General features: G+C 52.6%; 1 protein-coding gene across 10 annotated transcripts in view; it reads left to right on the top strand.

The window, feature by feature from the left end:
• Positions 1 to 19,962, top strand: part of LINGO1 (leucine rich repeat and Ig domain containing 1) — a 245,622-nt gene that overhangs the window by 34,899 nt on the left and 190,761 nt on the right. The window contains exon 3 of one of the 10 annotated variants that reach the window (XR_016509752.1): positions 9,585 to 9,811. The exons of the other annotated variants lie outside the window; for them this stretch is intronic. The gene's annotated coding sequence lies outside the window, so the exon portion shown is untranslated. Of the gene's footprint in view, positions 1 to 9,584; positions 9,812 to 19,962 lie in introns of those variants that run through there. 10 annotated transcript variants of the gene reach the window in all.

The following is a 19,962-nucleotide window of genomic DNA, read 5'->3' as shown; positions in this document are numbered from 1 at the left end:
TCTCTGCAAACCACATGGTTCTCTCTCTTCCCTCTCCCTCCTTGCAAACTGTGTGGTTCTCTCTCCTTTCAAAGAGGTATGGCTCTCTCTTTCCTTCTAAAACCGTACGGTTCTCCCTACTCTCCCCCTTGTAAACTGCGTGGTGCTCTCTACCTCACTCTCCTTGCAAACCACACGGAGCTCTCCAAAATGGCTGCCGCCTTATTTTTAAATCCCTGACCGCTGGGCCTGTGACGCAGTGGGCAGGGTAATCAGTTCTGACCATTTACAGAACCTTGCGCAGGCCCTGGAAGCTCCTTCCTCACCATTCTATGGTCAAACCCCCTCCCATCTCCTTGGCTCCTTGGAGGAGCTAAATCATTTGCATGACTAAGACACTATCCACCAGCTATAGACACAAAGGCATCTTGAAAGCTCCTCCCTTCCCCCATCCCCCAACTGCAGGCTCTGGGGAGTTTTGGGGATCTGCTCTGTAACAAGGTGATCACTCAACACAGAGAGGGATTCTTGTGAAGAGGTGTATCTCTTCCCATGTCCTCTGAGGCCTTTCCAGTTCACCTAGCAGGGAGCAGCTGGAGGGGACACTGGCTAAGGCCCTCCACTCAGTGAGCAGTAGAGGCCTTACCCAAGGCCCTACAGGATCCATCCTGAGGAACTGTCAAGGTCATTTGAGGAGACCTTGCCACAGTCCAGGCAGTGGCTCTGCTGTCCAGGTGGTATTGTAGGGTGGCAGGAGTGTTTTCAGCCCACACCTGCCACCCCACCCCCCACCCCCCAGTGTCCTACTGTCCTACTTTCCTCTGGAACCACAGGCAATCTGTGTAAATACCCAGAACTGAGAGCCAGGCCCTCCAAAAGGAGGGCCAACCATGCAGGCCCTGCTGGGAGTCCTGGGGTTTTGGCCCCGAGTGGGTCTGCTTTGGTCCAGTTGTAGTGTGTGGGTTCTTGACTTGGTGTAGGAAAGATTTTACAACATGAGTCTGGGTGACTATAAGGATACATTTATTAAAGCTGAGGACAGTAAAAGAAGGGAGGACTTAGCTTAGAAGAAGCAACAGGAGAGCCTAAGCTGGGCTGCCTTAGCTCACTGGGAAGTGAGAGAGAAAGGAGGCTTTGGGGACAGCTTCAGGGGATTAGCTTGGGAGGAGCTGCCAGCTGCCCATTGCCTTAGTGTTTAGGAGACGTGTGCCTGTGGGGAAAGGAGTTGGTGGGGGAAGAAGAAAGGAAAGGGGGTGGTGCAGGCTGCTCCCCAGAGGGAGAGCTTGAGCTGGGTTTTTTGTCTTGAGGTGTTTATCTCTTTCTTGAAGGATGGAATTTTAGGGCAAGTCTCAGGGGAGGGCTTCAGTAGAATATTCAGCTGTTCTCCAGGTGTGCCATTTCAGGTCATGGTCATGTTCATGGTCTCCTCCGATTGGTCAGTGCCATGGCAAGGGGTCTTCATTCATTGTACTTGGTTCTGGCATCACCCAAACTGGTTTTGCTGATTTTCTGGGCCTGGAGCTGAAATACAGTGGAGGCCTAGGTGTTATCTCCAGGGAGGAAAGGCCAGGGGAAAAGAGGTTACCTTGGGGTCGAGGTCCGTGTTTTCCCTGTTTTGCCCACTGCCAGGCACTCGGGGCCTTATGCCCTGGTAAGCTGCCAAGGAATTTTCCTAGCTTCTTACTTCCTGTTTCAGGGTTAGGCCAATAATTGGGAGAGGGTTATGTACTGGTTGGGGACAGGGAGAAGGATGTCCAGCAGCCCAGGAGAGGGTTGGCCACCAGGAGGGGGGAAAGGTTGGTTCTGCAGATCCTGTAAGGGGGTATCCTGAACATATGTTTTGACCAGGCTGGAAGCTGAGAGACTTGGTATTTAAGTTCCAGTTTTGCCACTTACTGTCTGTGTGGCCTCGAGCAAGTGACCCCATGTCTCTGGATCTCAGTTTCCTCCTGTGGGGCACAGACAATAGTGGAGCTGAGGTGGTCACATTGAATAGTGTGTGTGGACTGCAGGGCTGGTGAGTCATGGATGTGGACTGTAGACTTGGTGGGACTGGTTCACCTCTCAGCACTACCACTGGGCAAGTGCTTCACTTCTCTTAATGTCTTTGTCTCCATCTGCACAATGGGCATAATGATACCTGTCTCACAGAGGCGTGCACACCAGAGGTACGTACTCCATCAGTGGGAGTCCTCTGTGCTCGCTCCCCTGAATCATTTAATGAGTCTATCCTTCCTGAATACCCAGGGGGCTTTGCCTGGACTTGGTGGCCACAAAACGAGTAGGTGATATGGTCCTTGTCTGTGGGTAGCAACTTGAAGTTAGAAATGTTATGAACCCCAGGAGAGGGAAGGAGGGGGCTGGACATTAGTGTTCAGGAGGATTTAGGGGAAGGGTGTGGGGCGAGCCTGGTTGGGAGTCATGTGAGCAAAGACCAGGCAGAGGAGCAAACACAGGGTAGGGTGTCAGCTCCTGAGAACAGGCACTGAGGGTGTGGGGTGTGGGACAGCAGGTGCAGTCAGGGCCCAGAGAAGTCCCAGCCCTGCAGCCCTGGTAGGGGTGGGGGACTCGGAGGTGGGAATGGGGTAGCTGTCTCCTGATGTGGGGCAGGGGAACAGCCCACATGTAGCCTGAATCCCAGCACAAAGCCTGATGTGGGGCCTGTCAGGAGGGTTGGGGGTTCGGTGTAGGGCCCATGCACAGACAGGTCTCCCCCCCTGGGGCCTTGGGTGGGAGGTATGAAGGCCTGGGGCAGGCCCTTGGAGGAGGCTGGGGGTAGGTGTCCGAACAAGCAGGCGGGCCTGGGGGAGGCTGTGGTTGGAGGTGGAGGTCAGCCTGAGAGTAGCCCCCAGCCAGGATCAGGGAAGCAGGGGCTCTGGTTCCTCAAGGGCCTAGAGACAGAGCAGTGGGCAGGGCGCGGGGCGGTGGGGGCGTTCTGTGGTGGACTTGGAGGGCCTGGAGACTCAGGCTTATCCAGTACCGCTGTGCCAGGCCTTGAGTCAGCCTTGCTATGCACTCAGCTTGGACAATAGCCCAGGATGGGGGTGGCACTTAGTCGCATCCTTTAGGAGTTGAAAATGAGGCTCAGAGGCTAATGATTCACTTTCCCTTGGTCATAGTCCAAACCTGAACTCCAAACTTCTTGCCTTTTCAGGGTCCTCACACTATTCCCCAAGGCTGTTGTTTTTAGAGGTGATGAGCTCCCAGACTTCCCTGGGTGGCTCAGTAGAGGGACACCCATATATGCAGTCTTCCTTGGCTTTGTCTTTCTTGGGGAAGCTCAGAGAATTCGGGGGTGTGCCCCAGTGCCACACAACACTAGGATCTGCACTCCCTGGTTCCCTGCAGAGGAGGTGCTGTGCTTCTTTCCTTCACGGGTCTGGGGGCCCCTGCCAGGTCCTGCCAGGTCTGAGGATGGAGGGAGGCTTTCCAGCCACAAATAGTCATTTCTTTTAGCCACTGAGGGAGGCTTAAAATCTCAGCCCTGAATTAAAACCTATGAGTTCTTCAAAACAATGAAAAACTTTCCTTATAAAATAGGAGGTACACTTATCATGTCCTAAATGAATGGAGTGACTTTTGGGATTAATCCAGGATGTGTGGGTGGGCGCCCAGCCTGAAAAAGTATGCGATGGATATTGTGACAAATCGTTTGCTCAAAAGACAGACAATTCCTAATGTGCATCGGCTGCGAGCAGAAGGCGCCTTTGCTCCTTCTGCTTGCAGTTGGAGACCTCTCATTAGCTGGTCCTGAGCAGGGACTCTGGACCTTCTGTGCTGACCGTCCAATCTCATAGGCCAGTCTGAGTGGGAGTGGGTGGGTTCTGAATCTGTTCTTAGAGCCTCTGAGGGTCTTTGGAGTCCTGCCACTTCCCCTGCTTGTTCCCTTGGCTAGGTGGGGGAGGGTTCCTCCTCTCCTGTTGTATGGGTTACCTCTTCCTCCTGGACCTTGAGACTCAGGCCTGCCCATTCCTTGACCTCAGACTACCTGGGGAATCTGCCTGTCTCAGTTTACCTGTCTGGGCCTTGGTCAGCTGCCTCCTCCCCAGCTGCCTTACCTCAGTCAGTGTCAGGAGGGGGCAACATTGTTTTTTCCTGGCCAGCTCTCTCAGCTGCCTAAAGTGTCTTTGTGCTGAACCCGGGGAATGGGGGGGCTAAGCCACTTCATACTTGGAAATGTAAAGGTACACCCATGTCAGGGTGCAGAGATGGAGAGAGGCTTCCTATGTCCCACTGCCCACGCCCAGCCCAGGTGTGGCCAGCCCAGAGACAGGGGCACTGGTTTCTGAGTCAGACAAGTCTGAATTGGGGTCCTGGCTCCCTATTTTCGGACTGGGGGACCCAGGCAGCTCCCATAATTTTTCTGGCTCCCTCATCTGTAAGGGTGGGATTCTTTTTATCATTACAGTATTCCCTCACTTATCATGGGTATTATGTTCTAGACACCCCCCCCCCCGTGATAGGTGAAAATCCGCGAAGTAGGAACCTTACATTTATTTTAGTATTTATATATATTTAAGGCTTTATAAACCCTTCCTACACACTTATAAACTGTTCCCAGTCCCTTATTAACCTTTTCCACTCCCTTACTAACCTTTTCCACACTTCTATAAACACTACTTATGTTCTTAAACATATTCTACACTCTTAAACCTACGTAACTTTAACAGCATGCGTATACAGTACCGCAAAATCCTGCGATATAGTGAAAAATCCGTGATAAATAATTAAATATAAAATTTTTAAAAAATCCCGTGATACAGTGAGCCGTGATAAGTGAACTGCAATATAGAAAGGGACTACTGTATATTATCTTGTGTTTTTGAGAACACATGAGGGTCCCAGGAGGTGGGGGTCTTGCTACTGTTCCCATTATGTCGATGAAGAAACTGAGGCTCAGAGAGGTTGAGTGAATTGCACTGAGTGGCTGGGCCAGGGCTCAGACCTGGATCTCTGATTCCCTGTAAGTGCTCCATGAACTTGTTTAGAGAAAAGAACCCAGACCACAGGTGCTTCCCAGTCCCCACCTGCTCTCTTTCCTTAGCTGAGGAGATGCGAAGGCCCTTCAGAGACTGGGGCTGGGAACACTGGAGACCGGGAGTCCTGGCCCTCTTGTCTGGCTTAGAGCTGACTTGTCTTTTCATTCATTTATTGATTTGTTTATCAAGTATTTATGAAATACCCACTAAGTGCCAGGTGATGTTGCAGGTTCTGGGGATCCTGCAGCTAGAACGTTATACACACTGTTCCTGCCTTCAGGTGGATTTCAGCTTGTGGGAGCAATGCTGAACCATACTGCAAATAATTTGGATAACATCAGACTGTGGTAGATTTGCGAGGGAAATAAACAGGGCGATGTAAAAAGGTGGTTGAGGTGGGCAGAGCAACTTTGGAGGGGAGGGTCCAGGCAGTCCTTTCTGAAGAGGTGACAATGAAGCTGAGAGACCTAAAATCTGATCAGAACTGGCCTCCAGGAGGGCTGAGCAACCAGGGAGAGGCCTGGAGGTGGGGAGGAGTTGGATGTGTTTGAATACCAGGAGGAGGAAGACAGCATGGCTGGTAGGTGGGGGATGAGGGAGAGAGGGAGGAAAGGAGGTAGGAAAAGAGGCCTTGGTGGCCCTACTGAGGAGCAGCTTTTATTTGGAGCACACTGGGAAGCTGTGCAGGAGAGTGATAGAATCTGATTTGTGCATTTCAAATTCTGTTCTGGCCACCATGGGGAGAGAATTAGACTAGAATCTATGGCAGGGAAAGCAGGGAGCCTGGTGGAAAGGGATGCAGGGTCTGGAGGAGGGAATTGGGGTCATGGCTTGAATGGTGGGATGGTGAGAGATGAATGATGGAGACAGGCCTAGGGATGGGAGGGCTGAGAGTCCAGGTCAGGGGATGTCATTTTGGCCTGAGCAACAAGATATACAGTGGCACTGTTGTCTGAAATGGGAATCTGGGCCAGGTGTGACAAACCTTGTTTGGACTTGCTCTGTGTGAGGTGCCAAGGAGCCAAGCATTTGGGACCTCCTGCATAGCTGTAGATGCTCTCAAGATGTCTTCTCACATCTGGTCACACTGGTTCCAGGGTCAAAGGCTTTGCCCTAGCATGTTGGGTCATCTCATTGCTAAGTTCATTTTTCACGTGAGGAAACTAGGGCCTCACCTCAGTCTCGCAACCGCACATGGCCTCCCTCTGACCTCTGGCATCTATAGGAAAGAGCAAGAACCTGAGTGACACTTGTTAGGGAGATGGCAGGAGAACTTGGGGCACTCAGGCACTGTCTCCTATCAGTGCCTGGTGTGCATGTGTGCATGCCCATGAGCTTGCTGCCCTCGGGTCCATTAACAAATAGAGAAATAAATTAACAAGTATTCAACCCACCAAATGTTCCTTCTGTTCTGTATAATAGAGCACAGGAACATGATTTTCCCCTGGAGCAAATTGCTATGGCTGAACCTGCTCCTTCAAACACTGTTGGAAATTCTGGTCTCCTTGCTGATTTCGGGTTCTTTCCTTTTCTGCCTCCTGTCCCTACCCTCAGGATGCCTTCCCCTACCTTTCCTGTGCTGAGCCTCAGAGGAGCCAGATTGCCACAGAGAAGGGGGAGGGTCCTGGGGGGTGGCAAGCAGCTCAGGACGGGGACACAGAGGCACAGAGGGCAAGGGGCATTTGATGTACTGAGTATGAATTAAATGCCCAGGATGTGCAGCCTCCCGTGAGGCTGCCACAGACATGCTCTATGACCTTGGACAAGTCACTGCCCTTTCTGCGCTTTAGTTTACCCTTGGCAAAGTATGCTGATCACGTCCACCATCCCACATGAATACACCTGGTACACAGAGTGCTATGTAAATGTGAGCCACCTCCTTCTGAGGACACTGTGCAGGGAATGGGTTACCTCTCTCCCTTACCTCAGGCTTTTCTGTGCAGCCTTTGGACTCAGAGACTGTTGCCCTGCATCTGAAATCCTCTAGGGCACTTGTAATTTTCTTAAAGCAAATTAATTTTGATCCACTTTAATTAACCATGTCATAAAAATGTATTTTTATTTATAGACCTTTTCTCTGTGTGCATATTCTAATCATTTCTGTCTTTCAGAGCCCAGGTTTTCACTTGCAGGCAGCTCCCTTAAGGGTGGTAGTCTGGGTTGGAGGAAGTGACTCTTGGCTAGCTTGGGCCAGGCTGTTACCTTTAGTGGAGGCAGAAGAGGGAAGCTGGAATCTGGTGCTAAGGAGCCATAAAATTCCAGCTTTTTCCTCTGCCTAAGGGTTCTGCTGTGCTTTGTAGAAGATCCAAAGTCTCATCAACCCTTCATCTGCCTCGGTGCTCCTCACAGGGGAGTCAAACCCCAAAGAGAGTGCTGAGGCTTTGTAGGCTGCAATAAGGATGGGCCTTGGCTGGGGCCGACTGTCTGGTCGCTGGTTCAGCCAGCAAGATCTGGCCTGTCTCCAGCCCCAGGACTGCCTAGCACCCTGTCTTCTCAAGGAATCTCTCCTTGACTTTGCCATTTGTCTTAGTTCACTCAGCTGCTATAACAAAAACCCATAATTAATTAATGGCTTAATTAATCAACAGCAGTTTGTTCTCAGTTCTGGAGGCTGTAAGTCTGAGATCAGGGTGCCAGCCTGGTTGGGTTCTGGTAACAACTCTCTTCCTGGCTGGCAGACGGCCATCTTCTCGCTATATCTTCACGTGGCAGAGAGAGAGAGAGAGAGATCTTATGTGTTTCTTTTTATAAGGGCACTAGTCCTATCAGATTAGGGCTTCACCCTTATGACTTCATCTAATCTTAATTACTTCCTTCTGATACAGTAACTTTAGGGGTTAGGGCTTCAACACCTGGGCTTTGGGGGACACAGTTTGGTTCGTAGTGCCATCCCTGCACTCCTGTGTCCTGGCTACATTAAAGACACAGTCTAACATTTGTTGCAAACTGTTGACTTTAATTTTCCCCAGGTCTCCTCCCAATAGTCCTGGGCATACTGGGGACTCTAAAATGATGTTCTGGCTTAAGCTGCTTCCTGGTTGAGGCCACAGTTGGGGGGAATTTCCAGGTCCTTCCCCTGGCATGTGATAGATGGGCTGCACACCCCCAACCTCTTCCACATCCAGCCTGCCTGTTGGAGTCTGAGGTGGGGAGCCACCAGACACATAAACTGGCCACATCCTCTCCTTCAGTGGCCCACCATTGCCCATGGGGAGAAGTTCAACTCCCTTGGCCTGCTCTCTAAGGCCCATTGAACTGAGCCCCTGCTCAGCCCGTTTAGTCTCACTTCCTGCCCCCTTCATTGTCCCAAGAACATGTCTTACAATTTTGTTTACTATTTTTGTACCTATTGTTCCTTCTGCCAGGTATGAAGTTGTCTCCTTATCCAGCCAGTGAATTCCTACTTATTTTTCAAAGCTCTCCTCAGCACAGCTCCTTGGGCTGAGTTGGATCCTCCCTCTTTGAACTCCAGTGGCACTCTTGAGTTTCCCTGCCACAGTGCTTATCGCCCTGGATGGTCCTTGCCAGGGGCTGTGTCTGGTTCAAAGCTGGGTCCAGGTGCCTCCTCAGTGCCTGGCTCCATAACTGTCTGTGGAATGAACGAAAGGATGAATATTTTTTGAGCACCCACTAGTCCCTGCACAGTGTTTGGACCTGGGAGGCTGTCATCATGGAGCTCACATTCTAGTAGAGGAGACAGACTTAAACAAGATGCATATGCAAAATATGTCTTGTGTTAGTGATAATGTTAAGGGGGGGGGGATAAATCAGGGAAGGGCGAAAGGAAATGTCAGTGGTGGGGGTGCCTTACTGAGAAGGTAACTTTTAGGTAAAAGACTGGAGAAGGTAAGGAAGCCACATGGATACCTGGGGAGAGGGCCCTCAGGAGAGAGCATGTCTTGCCTGTGTGAGGAACAATGAGGCCAGAGGGCAGGAGGAAAGGGAGGGAGGGAGAAGTGGATATTAATGTAGAGAGTAAATGGGGCCAGAACTTGTAGACCATGGTGAAGACTTTGGCTTTTGCTCTGAGTGAGATGGGAGTCACTATAGGGTTTTGACTGAGTGACATCTGTGACTTGGGTTTTAAGGGTCCCTCTGGCTGTGTTGTTAAGGACACTAGGAGGTAGGGGCAGGAGCTGGAAGCCCAGGGTGGAGGCTGTTGCAATAATTTAGGAGAGAGGGTGGTGGCTTGGACAGAAGGTGGCTGTGCAGGTAGCAAGAAGTGATCAGATTCCAGATTTTGAAGGTTAAACCAACAAGGCGTGCTAATGGTGGGTCCGCTGTGAGAATAGGAGAAAGTGAAGTCAGAGTTGATTCCATAGATTTTGACAGCTTGGCTGATGGGGGTTCTACCACCTGAAATGGGGAAGCTGGCAGGGTGAGTCTTGGGGTGAAATGTGGCACTCAGCTGTGAGTGAGTGACGTTTGATGCGCCTGTGTTGTCCCGCAGTGGTGACTGTGCTAGGCTGAGTAATGGCTTCCAGCGGTGTCCGTGTCCTAATCCATGAAACCTGTGAAAGTTACCTTACATGGAAAATGTCCTTGCAAGTCTGATGAGGTCAAGGATCTTGAGGTGGTTGGGGGTGGGTGTGGGGGCTCAAATGCTATCACTTGTGTCCTTATTAGGGGGAGGCAGAGGGAGATTTGACCACCGAGAGGAGAACATTATGTCACCAGAGAGGATGAGATTGGAGTGACGGGGCCACAAGCCCAGGAGTGACGGCAGTTGCCAGAAGATGGAAAAGGCAAGGAAGATGTTCTCTCCTAGAGCCTCCTGAGGGTACCAGCTCTGCTCACATCTTGATTTTGGCCCAGTGAAACCAATTTTAGAGTTCTGGCCCCTAGAACAGTGAGAGGATAAATTTCTGTTGTTTTAAGTCACCAAGTTTGTGTTCATTTGTTACAGTAGCCACAGGAAACGAATACAATTGTAACGAGTCTGGTAAGAGAGCAAGGAAAGCATCTTCAATGTCCTGGTGCCATGGAGAGAGGGAGTGTGTGCCCTTCTGTGGGGTGTGAGGTCTGAATGCTCACAATGATGGGATTGAACCTCCTTTGTGATGATAGCAATACTAGTAATAACAATGCCCCATATTGCGCTTGCGTGGCATTTGATAGTTGACTCAATTTCAAATGATTCCCCCTCTAATTAAGACTGCCAGTCTGGGAAGGCTGGGGTGAACACCTACAACGCGTCAGGCTCAGTGCCCGGGCTTTTCTCCTCTAGTTAGCTCAGCGATGAGGGCCATGTCTGCGTGGGGCTGAGTCTTCCAAGGCAGTGGGAATGCCTTGCCTGGCCAGGGCTGCTTTGAGCAGAGCCCTTTAAGAATTGGGCTCTGGGGTGCACCGTCCTGGCTTTGATCCTCGCTCCTCCACTTGCAAGCTATGTGATCCTGGCTGTGCCTCAGTGTCTTGTCTATAAAATGGGTGTATTAGTAGTGCTATTCTCGTGGACTCATCATGATGTTTAAATTATTACATGTAACACATTTAGAACACATCAGCTCTTAACCCTCAGGCCTTGGGGGCGAGGATGTGGTAGAAGGAGTTTTGCAGTCCATGGTTCTTGGTTCGAATCCCAGCTCCCCCACAGACCTGTTGTGCCATCTGAGAGGCTCGGTTTCTTCTCTTGACACCAGCCACCTACCTACAGGCTGTTGGGAGGACTTGGTGGCTGATATGTAAAGAGCCTATTATATTGGGCACCCAAGTTGGGGGCTCAGCCAGGGTCCAGCTCCCTTCTCTCCTTCCCATCAAAGCCTGGGCAGGTGACTCATCTCCCAACCGACCTCTACTGTGGGCAGATTCTGTCTTAGGGCTTTCAGGGCAGCAGTGGGTGCATGGGAGAAGGTGGGCTGGGCACTCTCCAATGGCTCTGGGGGTGCCAGAGAGGGTGGTCAAGGCAGCCAGAGTGAAGCCTGAGGCGTCATTAACATGCTGTGGCTGTGTGTCTGTGGTCTCGTCGGCCCTGGCAGAAGCAACGTATTCAGGCCTGTTGGAATCTGCCAGGAAGATGGGGTGATATTTACAGCCCAAATCTCTGTTCTCAAAAAGGGAGGTGGGGAGAAGGGAGGGGAGGGGAAGGGATGGACTAGACTTTTTGATAATGTCATAAATGAGTCTGTCTCCCTGGAATGGCAGTGGTGATGGCAGCCACAGGCTGACAGATGTGCACACTGTAATATGGGCCCATGATGGTGGTGGTGAGGATATTGAGAGGGATGGATGGGCTGTAACTCACCAAGCCTGGGGCTTGGAATAGCCGGCTATGCTAATGAGGGTGATGGAATGATGGGGCTTAGAACTGGGCATGTTGGGCAACAGTGGGGTGCCTACTGGCCAGGGTTTGGGGAAGATCCTCCAACCTCTGAGGCAGAACAAGCTGGCAAGGAGATACATTCAGAGTTGGAGCCTCCCTGACTCTTTAGCGATAGACACACAGGAGACCTAACCACACAATATTGTTCCAGGTCTGGAGAGGCACAGACATAGGGAAGAGTCCTGGCCTTGGCTCAGGCTGTGGGAGGCTGTGTCACAGGAACAGTGAGTCTGGTGTGAAGGAGGAGACTACTGGGGAGGCTCAGTCATGCCTGGTATGTAGGACCCTGTCCAGGGCTGAGTGTGGTGGACCCACACTGCCAGAGCCTCTGGGGCCAGGCTTTACCTCCGCTGTCTTACTTCAGAGAGTAGGAGGAACTAGCCTTGAGCCATTCAGCCAGTTGGTGCTCTAGCTTGGGCCCCCACCTAAGTTCACAATGACACTAATGAGAAGGCAAGGAGGGACTGGGACCTGCAACCTGGAAAATGTCAGGCTAGGGGGCTGCACTTGCTGCTCAGAAATCTTTGAGGAGCCGGAACCCCCTCCTCCAAATCCTGGCTTGCAGTGGGCACTAACTGCCCTGGGACAGAGCCACCTCCAGGAAGGGGGATCCCTGTTAGAGCTACAGATGGACAAATTGCTTTGGTGGTAAGCTTGCTGTCATCGGAAGTATGCAAGTAGGGGCTTGATGGCCATGGCTAAGGAAACTGGACAGGGAATTCCTGATAGAGAGAGGGGTGGTATATGGGGCCTGTCCTTCTGGGTTTGAGGCACTGCCATCCTGAGTGTAGGAGATAAGACGGACCTTGACATCAGCACTGGGCTCCGCTCCTCTCACATGCATTGCCCCCGAGCCCCAGGTGCAGGAGATGGGGTCCTGGGTCCCAGTGCCAGCTTGGCCTTGATTTGCAGTGTGACTTCATCTAGAGCTCTTGGCCTCTGAGGTGAAGACAAGGAGCACGGCTGCTGTGGGCAGGGAGCTGCTGCTAAGGAACCTTAGGGCCTGATGCTGGGTGGCGACTCTAGACCCTCCCGACTCTTTTGCTCTGCAGACAGTTGGATCCAGGTAGAGGGGGAGGCTAGAAATCTAGGAGCCCCTGTTGATGATCCCTGAGACCAGGCTCAGGGCTCAGCCTGGGGTCAGAAGCTTTCTTTTCATCTACTGTGAGTGACAGTCAACCCTGTGACCTGTTGGCTTGCTGCTGTTGTTGGCGATGTCCCTGGCCTGAACCAGGTAGGCAGGGGTCCTCATGCTGTACTCACACATGCAGAACGCCTGGGCTGCATGTGTGAGCATGCATGTGGACGTATGTGCGGTGAGTGTTGGAGCAGAGCTCCCAAAGGGCGTCCACCTCCTCTGGCACCCAGGGGCGTGGAGGTGGAATCTACAGTAGAAGGTGCTTGAGGGGCAGTGGGCCCTGGGGGAAGTGGGCAAGGGGCTGCAGGGGGCTTGGTTGGAGGGAGGGTGGGCACTGGGCCAGGGAGTGAAGACCCATCAGGAGCGGTCAGTGCCAGGTCAGCATTTCACGTGAGTGCAGGCCCACATGTTCCCGCTCACGTGCAGAGCTGAGAAAGCTGGATGGGAAGTTGAGCCCTCTCCCTGTGCACTCGCATCATCCCCTAGTCTGGCCCTCTGTGGCTTCTAGCTCCCCTCCCTCATTCTCCCTAGAGAGAATGTGGGCTGGCCTTCAGCCCCCAGAGGGTCTGTCCAAGCAGGGATCAAAGCATGAGCCTCCCGCCTTGGGAGCAGCTTACAGGGGTGGCAGTTAGGGTGTGGCTCCCCACTTGGGATCCTGTAACTGCTGTTCTGATGGTCAGAGCTCAGGAGAGTTGGGAGCCCTCCCAGAACTCATGACCCATTTGGAGCATAGAGGTGTGGGGTTGAAGAGGGACATTGTGAGGGCTGGCAGGAGCCTGAGCAGTGCTCTCAGGATTTAAAACGGGGTGGGGTGGACAGAGACCCCTGAGTTGGCAGGACAGATGGGGGCCTCTTGAGTTCCCAGAGGGGCAGCTGCTCACCAAGGTCCCCAGGGTGAGGTCATTGGAGGAGAGCTGTGCTCTGGGTGGGGCCTCTTAGAAGGTGGCTGGGCTCAGGTGAATGTCCAGAACTGTGAAGTGGGGCCAAGAGCCCATGTTCTTAAAATCCTCCCTCTCCCGGGCTCTGTGACCCCCAGGCGAGAGCCTTTATCTCTGTGTGTCACTGTATAATAATATCTCCCATCTTATAGGGCCACTGTGCTGAAAGGGTGCTGAAGGCTGAACAATCTCGTGTTCCTTTCTGTGTGGATCTGGGGCTACTGTCCGGCTGGGCTGCATGGGCTTCCAGGGTGCTGGGTGGGTGGGGATGGGCTCAGTTTGGCCCGTCTCTCTTCAGATCTCACCTACTAGCTGCCACTTGACTGTGATTAGCCTCTTCATCTGTAAAGGACATGGGGAGGGTTGACCTTGTGGGACTCTTTGCCAAGAGTGAGTCAGTTCATTCAAGCCCTGTTACATAGTAGGTGCTCATTAAATGTTGGTCATCATTGTAATAATATCAGAACTAAAAGTGCTCGGAGCTCCACGCAACCCCCTTTCCCTACCAGCCTGTCCCTCCCAGGGACAGAGTATCCAGGGCTCCAGTGTCCTCGGTAGTCACACAGGCAGCTGCAGGGCTCAGATTGGAGATGGAGGTCTTAAGGGAGAGCATAACTGCAGGGACCTAGGCTCTGAGAGCAAATATCCATAGGTGGAAGATGTGGGAGGGGGGAGGCGGTAGGACAGAGAGACTGAAGCCCACTGCCTGGCCTCCAGCCCTCAGAGCCAAAACTGGTTTCTGCTTATCAGCACCAGAAGGAGCCAGGCTAAGGCGCTCTTCCCAGTTTGCTATTAGACGTATCACACATTGATATTTGGCTTCTGGGGGGCAACTGGAGATGGGGGTACTTTTCAGGCTTTTGTACTGTCCACAGGGATTTTCAAGCCTGGGCACTCTCGCCTCATTTGGAAAAATAAGAAAACGTGTTAGTGGACCCTTTGTTACTGAACAGCAAGTTGGGGTCCTACTGCCTACTGCCATCCTCTAGGCAGAGTTCCAGAGGCAGAGGTTCGGTGATAAAGGAAAGGAGTCTTTATTCAAAAGCAGTCACTTAAGCCTATCGAGTCACAGCTTTAATTACTTAAGCCTATCAAGGAAGGCTAAACTGTAACACCTGACTTCTAGCATTCCCCTGTTAGTTTCAGTAGGGTTAGTTTACAAACTAAAAGAACATAATACACAAAAGCCACACAATTTTGGAAGAATGGCAGGCTTCTGCCTCAGAGCCTGCTCCCTCTAGAACACCCAAAGAATAAACCTGCCGCCCTCTGCCAGGCCAGCCTGACCCCAGGCTGTGCCCAGAGTTCCTTTCCATCCAAAATACCATCCACTGGGAAACACAGGCAGCTGCAACACCATCATCCAGGCAAGGAAGAAGAGCCTGAGAGCCTGAGTCACAGCCAGAGCCTGAGAGAGAGCCAGCTTAGGAGCCAGAAAAGCTCAGGAGCTGAAGAACCAGCCCTCTTTTTATTTCCATTGGCCCTGGCTGGCATTCAGCTTCTCAGCCAATCCCGTCCTAGACTGCTTTCCATCACCTCGGCAAACGCCTCCTATGGCCCCTCCTACTTCTTAATTAGATCTCTCTGTATCACCTTCTCTGCAGCTGAGAAGAACAAGTTATGATAGAGGTGACAAACTTCACTTTAATGAGAAGCGAATTGCACTTTATTTTAAACTACAGATTTCCCCCCAATTTTGTGGATTTTGGGCATTGGAAGTAGAAGATGAGGTGTCAGGTAGGAAGGACCTGGGGGCAGGCCTGCTGCTCAGAGAGCCTCCCGCAGCCCCGCCGTTTTGCCTGCTCACACGCATACCTGACCCACAAGCTGTGGGAGTCCCACCAGAGTGGGACTGTCCACCCAGGTCACTCCCAGGGACAGCAGATTAGAGAAGCCACTGTTCAGCCCTGCCCCAAAGCTCCTGTGGTCATAATGACCCAGGAGGAGGGCTGCAGGGTTTCTCTTTCCACACGGATGATGCTATTTAAGTGGTGTTTGTTGCAGGTTTGGAGGTGGGACACACAGCAATGGTAGGAGGCCTACCTTTCTGGTGGCCTCCGAATTGGAGGATTCTAAGAGCACACCTGGAGCCTGGCTGGAGAGGGATGATTCAATTTATGGAACAGAGATGGCAGGTGGCCTGCCCAATATCCCATAGCTTTTCAGGGCCAGGGCTGGGACGGGAGCAGGTACCCTATCCCCAGGATGCCAAGCTGAGCCCAGAATTTTCCTTCCTGAGTTATTGCATCTGTGGAATGGGCCCAACAGCACCCTATGCACTTGCAGGAAGATGATTGGCAGTGGCTTCTGGGGTCTCTGCGAGGCTCTTGCACCTCTCAGCCCCATCTCAGTCTCCTGGCCCAGCTTCCAGGACCCTGAGGTCAAGCTCCGCCTGCGCCTCCTCAGGGATCTCCATGAACAGTGGGAGCTGTTGTTTGCAGAGCTTGGAGTGGGCCTGGGAGGGCAGGACCAGGGTGGGGGCTTCCTTCCTACCCTCTGAGAACTCTCCGGAGAATCCTGGGATTGAGAAATCACAGCTCTCAGACCTTGGTTTTCTAGGTCAGAGGAATCTGTTGCAGACCGCCAGCCTGGGACAGTGTGAAACGTGAGGCCACGTGGGCTGTGCACTGGCCTCAGACCCTGGCCTGCCTCTCGTCACTGGGACCGGCCGCCTGCTGCGGTGCTGGACAGTGTGAGTCCCATGCTCTGTGATGTTGCCTGTGTAGTTGGTGCCCCAAAGATGGTGGCAGATGCAAAATCCCCATAATTGTGGGGCTCTAGAGTCACAGACTTGGAGACCCAGGGTTCTCTAATGTCTAGGATGTTGGAAGGAACCTCTGAGCCCCTGGCCCAGCCCCCACCCTAGAGGGGCCCTCCTCCTCCCCCAGGGCTGTGGTGCTCTCCTCTTTCCTCTGTTGGCCTCAACCTTTCTCTGGCCCTGCTTCACCATGCCAGGTACTTCTGGGTGAAGTGATGTTGTGACAGAGGGGTGGAGTAGGGTTCAGCTTTCTGGGTGGCTTAAGTCCAGAGAAGGTTGTAGTCATCATTCGAAGGCCTGAAGATGGGAACCTGCTGACTCCTTTGAGACCCAGCCCCTGACTTGCCCACGCAGGGGTGGAAGGCGACAGGTGTCTGGCCATCCCTCTGGCCATGGGAGGCAGCCAGCCAAGCCGGTCTGGAAGCTCCAGCCTCCTGTGTCTCTGAATGGCTAAGCCCTGCTCTGGCTGGTGTAGGGCTAGGGAAGGACCTGCTGACTGCTGAGTTGTGGAGGAGGAATCGTTTCTGGAGAAGGGCCCCTGGGTCGGAGCCTACCCTTTCTAGTGTGTGGACGAGTCACTCACCCTCTCAGAGTCTCACTTTCCCCATCTATAAACGGCAGCAGTGAGGCGACCCTGCAGGCACTGATGAGGATTCACTCAGTGCCCAGCACTTGGTTGGTTCTCTCCCTGGAGGGAAAACATTGGTTTTGGGCCTCCCTCTCTGGGGGTGAACCTGGGAAGAGGCGCCATGGGGTCCTCCAATCCAGTGGAAAGCACCACAGGTTATTTGTTTTCTAGGACTCAGGTCCCAAGTCATATGTCCCTCCAGTCCTGGCAACTCGCATCTCAGGTGGGCCCTGGGAAGAACCCAGCTTCCCAGGCCAGCATGTTTGGCCTACATCCCAGCCCTGCCACCTACCACAGTGTGACTGCAGGCAACTCATTAAACCTCTTTGGGCCTCAGTTTCTCTACCTGGAAAATGGGGCTAATCAGGGTCTTAGAATTAAACAAGCATGTGTGTGGCATATTTAGCAAACGTGCAGGTAAGGGAAGGCAGGTCTCCTGTGAGGTGCCTGGCATGTAGGAGGTGCTGGGTGATGGCTATTTCAGGCTTCCCTGGCCCCTCTTCTCAGGGACAGTTTCTGCTCATGGTGTGGGGTGGGGGCACCAGGTGAGTGGATGATGGGTGTGAGTCCCTGTCCGCCAGGAGTGGGTAGGGGGCTGAGGAGCTGGCTCTCTCCTCTCATTCTCTCTCTATGGCAATCCTCCTGCCTCCATCCTTGGCTCTAGTTGGCTTTGACATTGCCTAGCTCAACCTGGGGTATGCAGGGTGTGAGAGAGGGTCTTCCCATCGGAATTTGCCTCATTTGCCCCTTTGCTGACCCTGGCCATACTATTGGCCAACAAACAGATCTCCCAGAGCACCTGCTGTGTGCTAGGGGGAGGAAAGAGAGAGGTCCAAGTCATGGGCGAGACTGAGAGAGCATGGAAGGATCCTTGAAAGAGCAGCCTCAGGAGAACTTGAAGTGGGTTACCTGTATAGAAGGGAGGACCCTTTGGGCAGGTGGCCCAGAAAGAGCAAAGGCCTGGGGGTGGGTATGGGCCAAGTGGGGTTTCCTCCTGTCCATGAGCTCTTGGCAGATTTACACTCACCCCAAGGCTGGCCTTCAGCATGGTCCCTCTGGAGGTCTTTGCTGACTTTGTGGCAGCTGGTGGGGGCTTCCCTCTCAGCTCCTCTTTCCCATGGACAGCCTCCTCTGTTCCAGCCAGGGTGGTGCTAAGTGGTCATCAGCTCCTGGTCCAGCTCTGTGGTCCTGAGTCTGGCCTGGCTCTGGCTACAGCTAGGGCTACATGCTAGGGCCCATAAATTGTCCCTGAGAGCAGTGGGAGCCATGGAAGGCTCTTTCTTGAGCAGGGGAGGCCTGAATGAAAGCAGGGTTTATGGAGGAAGGGCAAGAAGACACCTGCAGCAACGGGGTTAGAGCAGTCGGAGAGAAATGTCTGGCAGAGGGACCCGGCACCCACACCCTGTTAACCCCCTCTCCCCATGGCTGCAGAACCTCATCTGAGCTGAGGGAGGAATGAATTGAGGGTGTAGATCACCCTGTCGAGGCAGGCATCAGTGTCTTTTAGAGGTTGGACTGTGAATTTCTCTCTGCTCTTGCTCTCTGACAAGCCTGGCCCAGGTATGATACATGGGGAGCAAAGAAGGGAGGCAGGACAGAGCTGGAAGGAGAGACCCTCATGCTCCTCCTCCGCACCACCTGGTTCTTTCCTCCCTTCTCCAAGCCCAACACTTGGGCACTCACATTTCTTTCAGAGTCCCTGGGAAGAAATCAGAGCTGTGCTTCCACAGACCCAAGTCCCTTCACTCAGGGCTCACCCTACAATTTGTATTTATTGCTTTACTTGCTTCATGTGCAGCTGCCTTGTTCACAGCCCTGTCCTCAGTGCCCAGGACAGAGGAGGTGCTCAGCAACTGTTTGTTAAATGAAAGGCAGAAAGAAAAACTCAGTAGGCTTGGCCAGACCCCCACCAGGATTCCCCAACCAGGGAGCAGAGTCAGAGGAAGCTGTGTGTCTCTTTGTCTTCCCAGAGGATCTGCTTCTGTCCCTTTGAGGGAGGGGAGGAGCTCAGCAGGGGGAGAGGTGGGAACTGCCCTGGAAGCTGGGGTGCTGGCGGGTAGGGGTACGTGGGGCAGTGAACACTGATAGGTTAGGGCAGCAGAGGGGGGTGTTTAGGGCCATAGATGGCCATAGTGGGGTGGGGATGGGATGGGATGGGGTGGGTCCGCATGGATGTTGCTTTGTCACAAACCCTTCAGTCCCCTGTCCTTCCGTGGGCCACTTGCCAGCCATTTGCCACTCCTTTGGAGCAAACTCTTTTAACTCTTTTTTTACAGATTGTTTGTGTGCTTATTTTCCTACTTCCAGATAACTGCCTTATATACTGCTCCTTGCTTTTCCAGTTTCAGGCATTACCTAGTGAGTTTTACTATAGAAGCTGAGGGTTTAGTTCCATTTGACCACCATCCCTCTCTTCCACCCCACTCACCACATTTGATTACTTTTCCTTTCTTGACAGCTCTGTTTTCTCTGGCATTACTAATTGTCTTTTCTTCAGGTGTGGGGGTAGGGATGGTTAGGTTATTATTATTATTTTTTTAATACCTATCACTAATTCAATTCCCAACTCTTGCCTAGTTGGGTGAATCTCCTCTGGACATAGGTAAACACACAAAGCCCTCTGTCAAGTGGAAGAACTTCTCTTCTTACATCTTCTGGAAGAACTCTCTCCCTGAGCCTTCTGACCTGCTCAGTTGGTTTCTTTGGAGGCCTGCTGTGCCACAGGCTCTCAGGTGGCCCACCTACATTACTCACGCTCCCTGTCACCTCTCTTCAACTGGTCAGCTGTGGCTTCCCTGTGGCTGGTCTGCCTGGGCTGGTTCACTGGGGAGCCCTAATAGCAGAGCTTTCTGGAACTGAGGAGGAGAGAAAGGCTGGGTTGAGGCCTTCAATCCAACATACAAACTTTCCCCTGCTCCTTCAGTTTTCAGTAGGGTCCTCACCCTCCATCTGTCCTGGTGTCTCCCAGTCTGCTTGATCCTCCCCAGAGGAAAACCCCACGAAACTCCAGTCTTCTCTGGGAATAGCTGGGGTTGAAAGCTCCTTGGGGTCTACCTGCTTCTTACAGAGCCTTTCCAACCAGCTCTTTATTCCTATGTCCAGGGCTACCGGGTGCCACAAGGTACTGAGCCTTTGGTGGGTCTGTCAGTTAACAGGACATGGACTTGAGACTCTGCTTTCTCAGCTCTGCCAAATCAATTACCACTCACCCGTCTGCATTCCA

The sequence above is a fragment of the Furipterus horrens genome, unplaced genomic scaffold (assembly GCF_987537825.1).
Source record: "Furipterus horrens unplaced genomic scaffold, mFurHor1.1.pri manual_scaffold_3, whole genome shotgun sequence".
NCBI classification, from domain to species: domain Eukaryota; kingdom Metazoa; phylum Chordata; class Mammalia; order Chiroptera; family Furipteridae; genus Furipterus; species Furipterus horrens.
The sequence above is the reverse complement of the archived record's forward strand: the minus strand, read 5'-3'. Positions and strand labels throughout refer to the sequence as shown.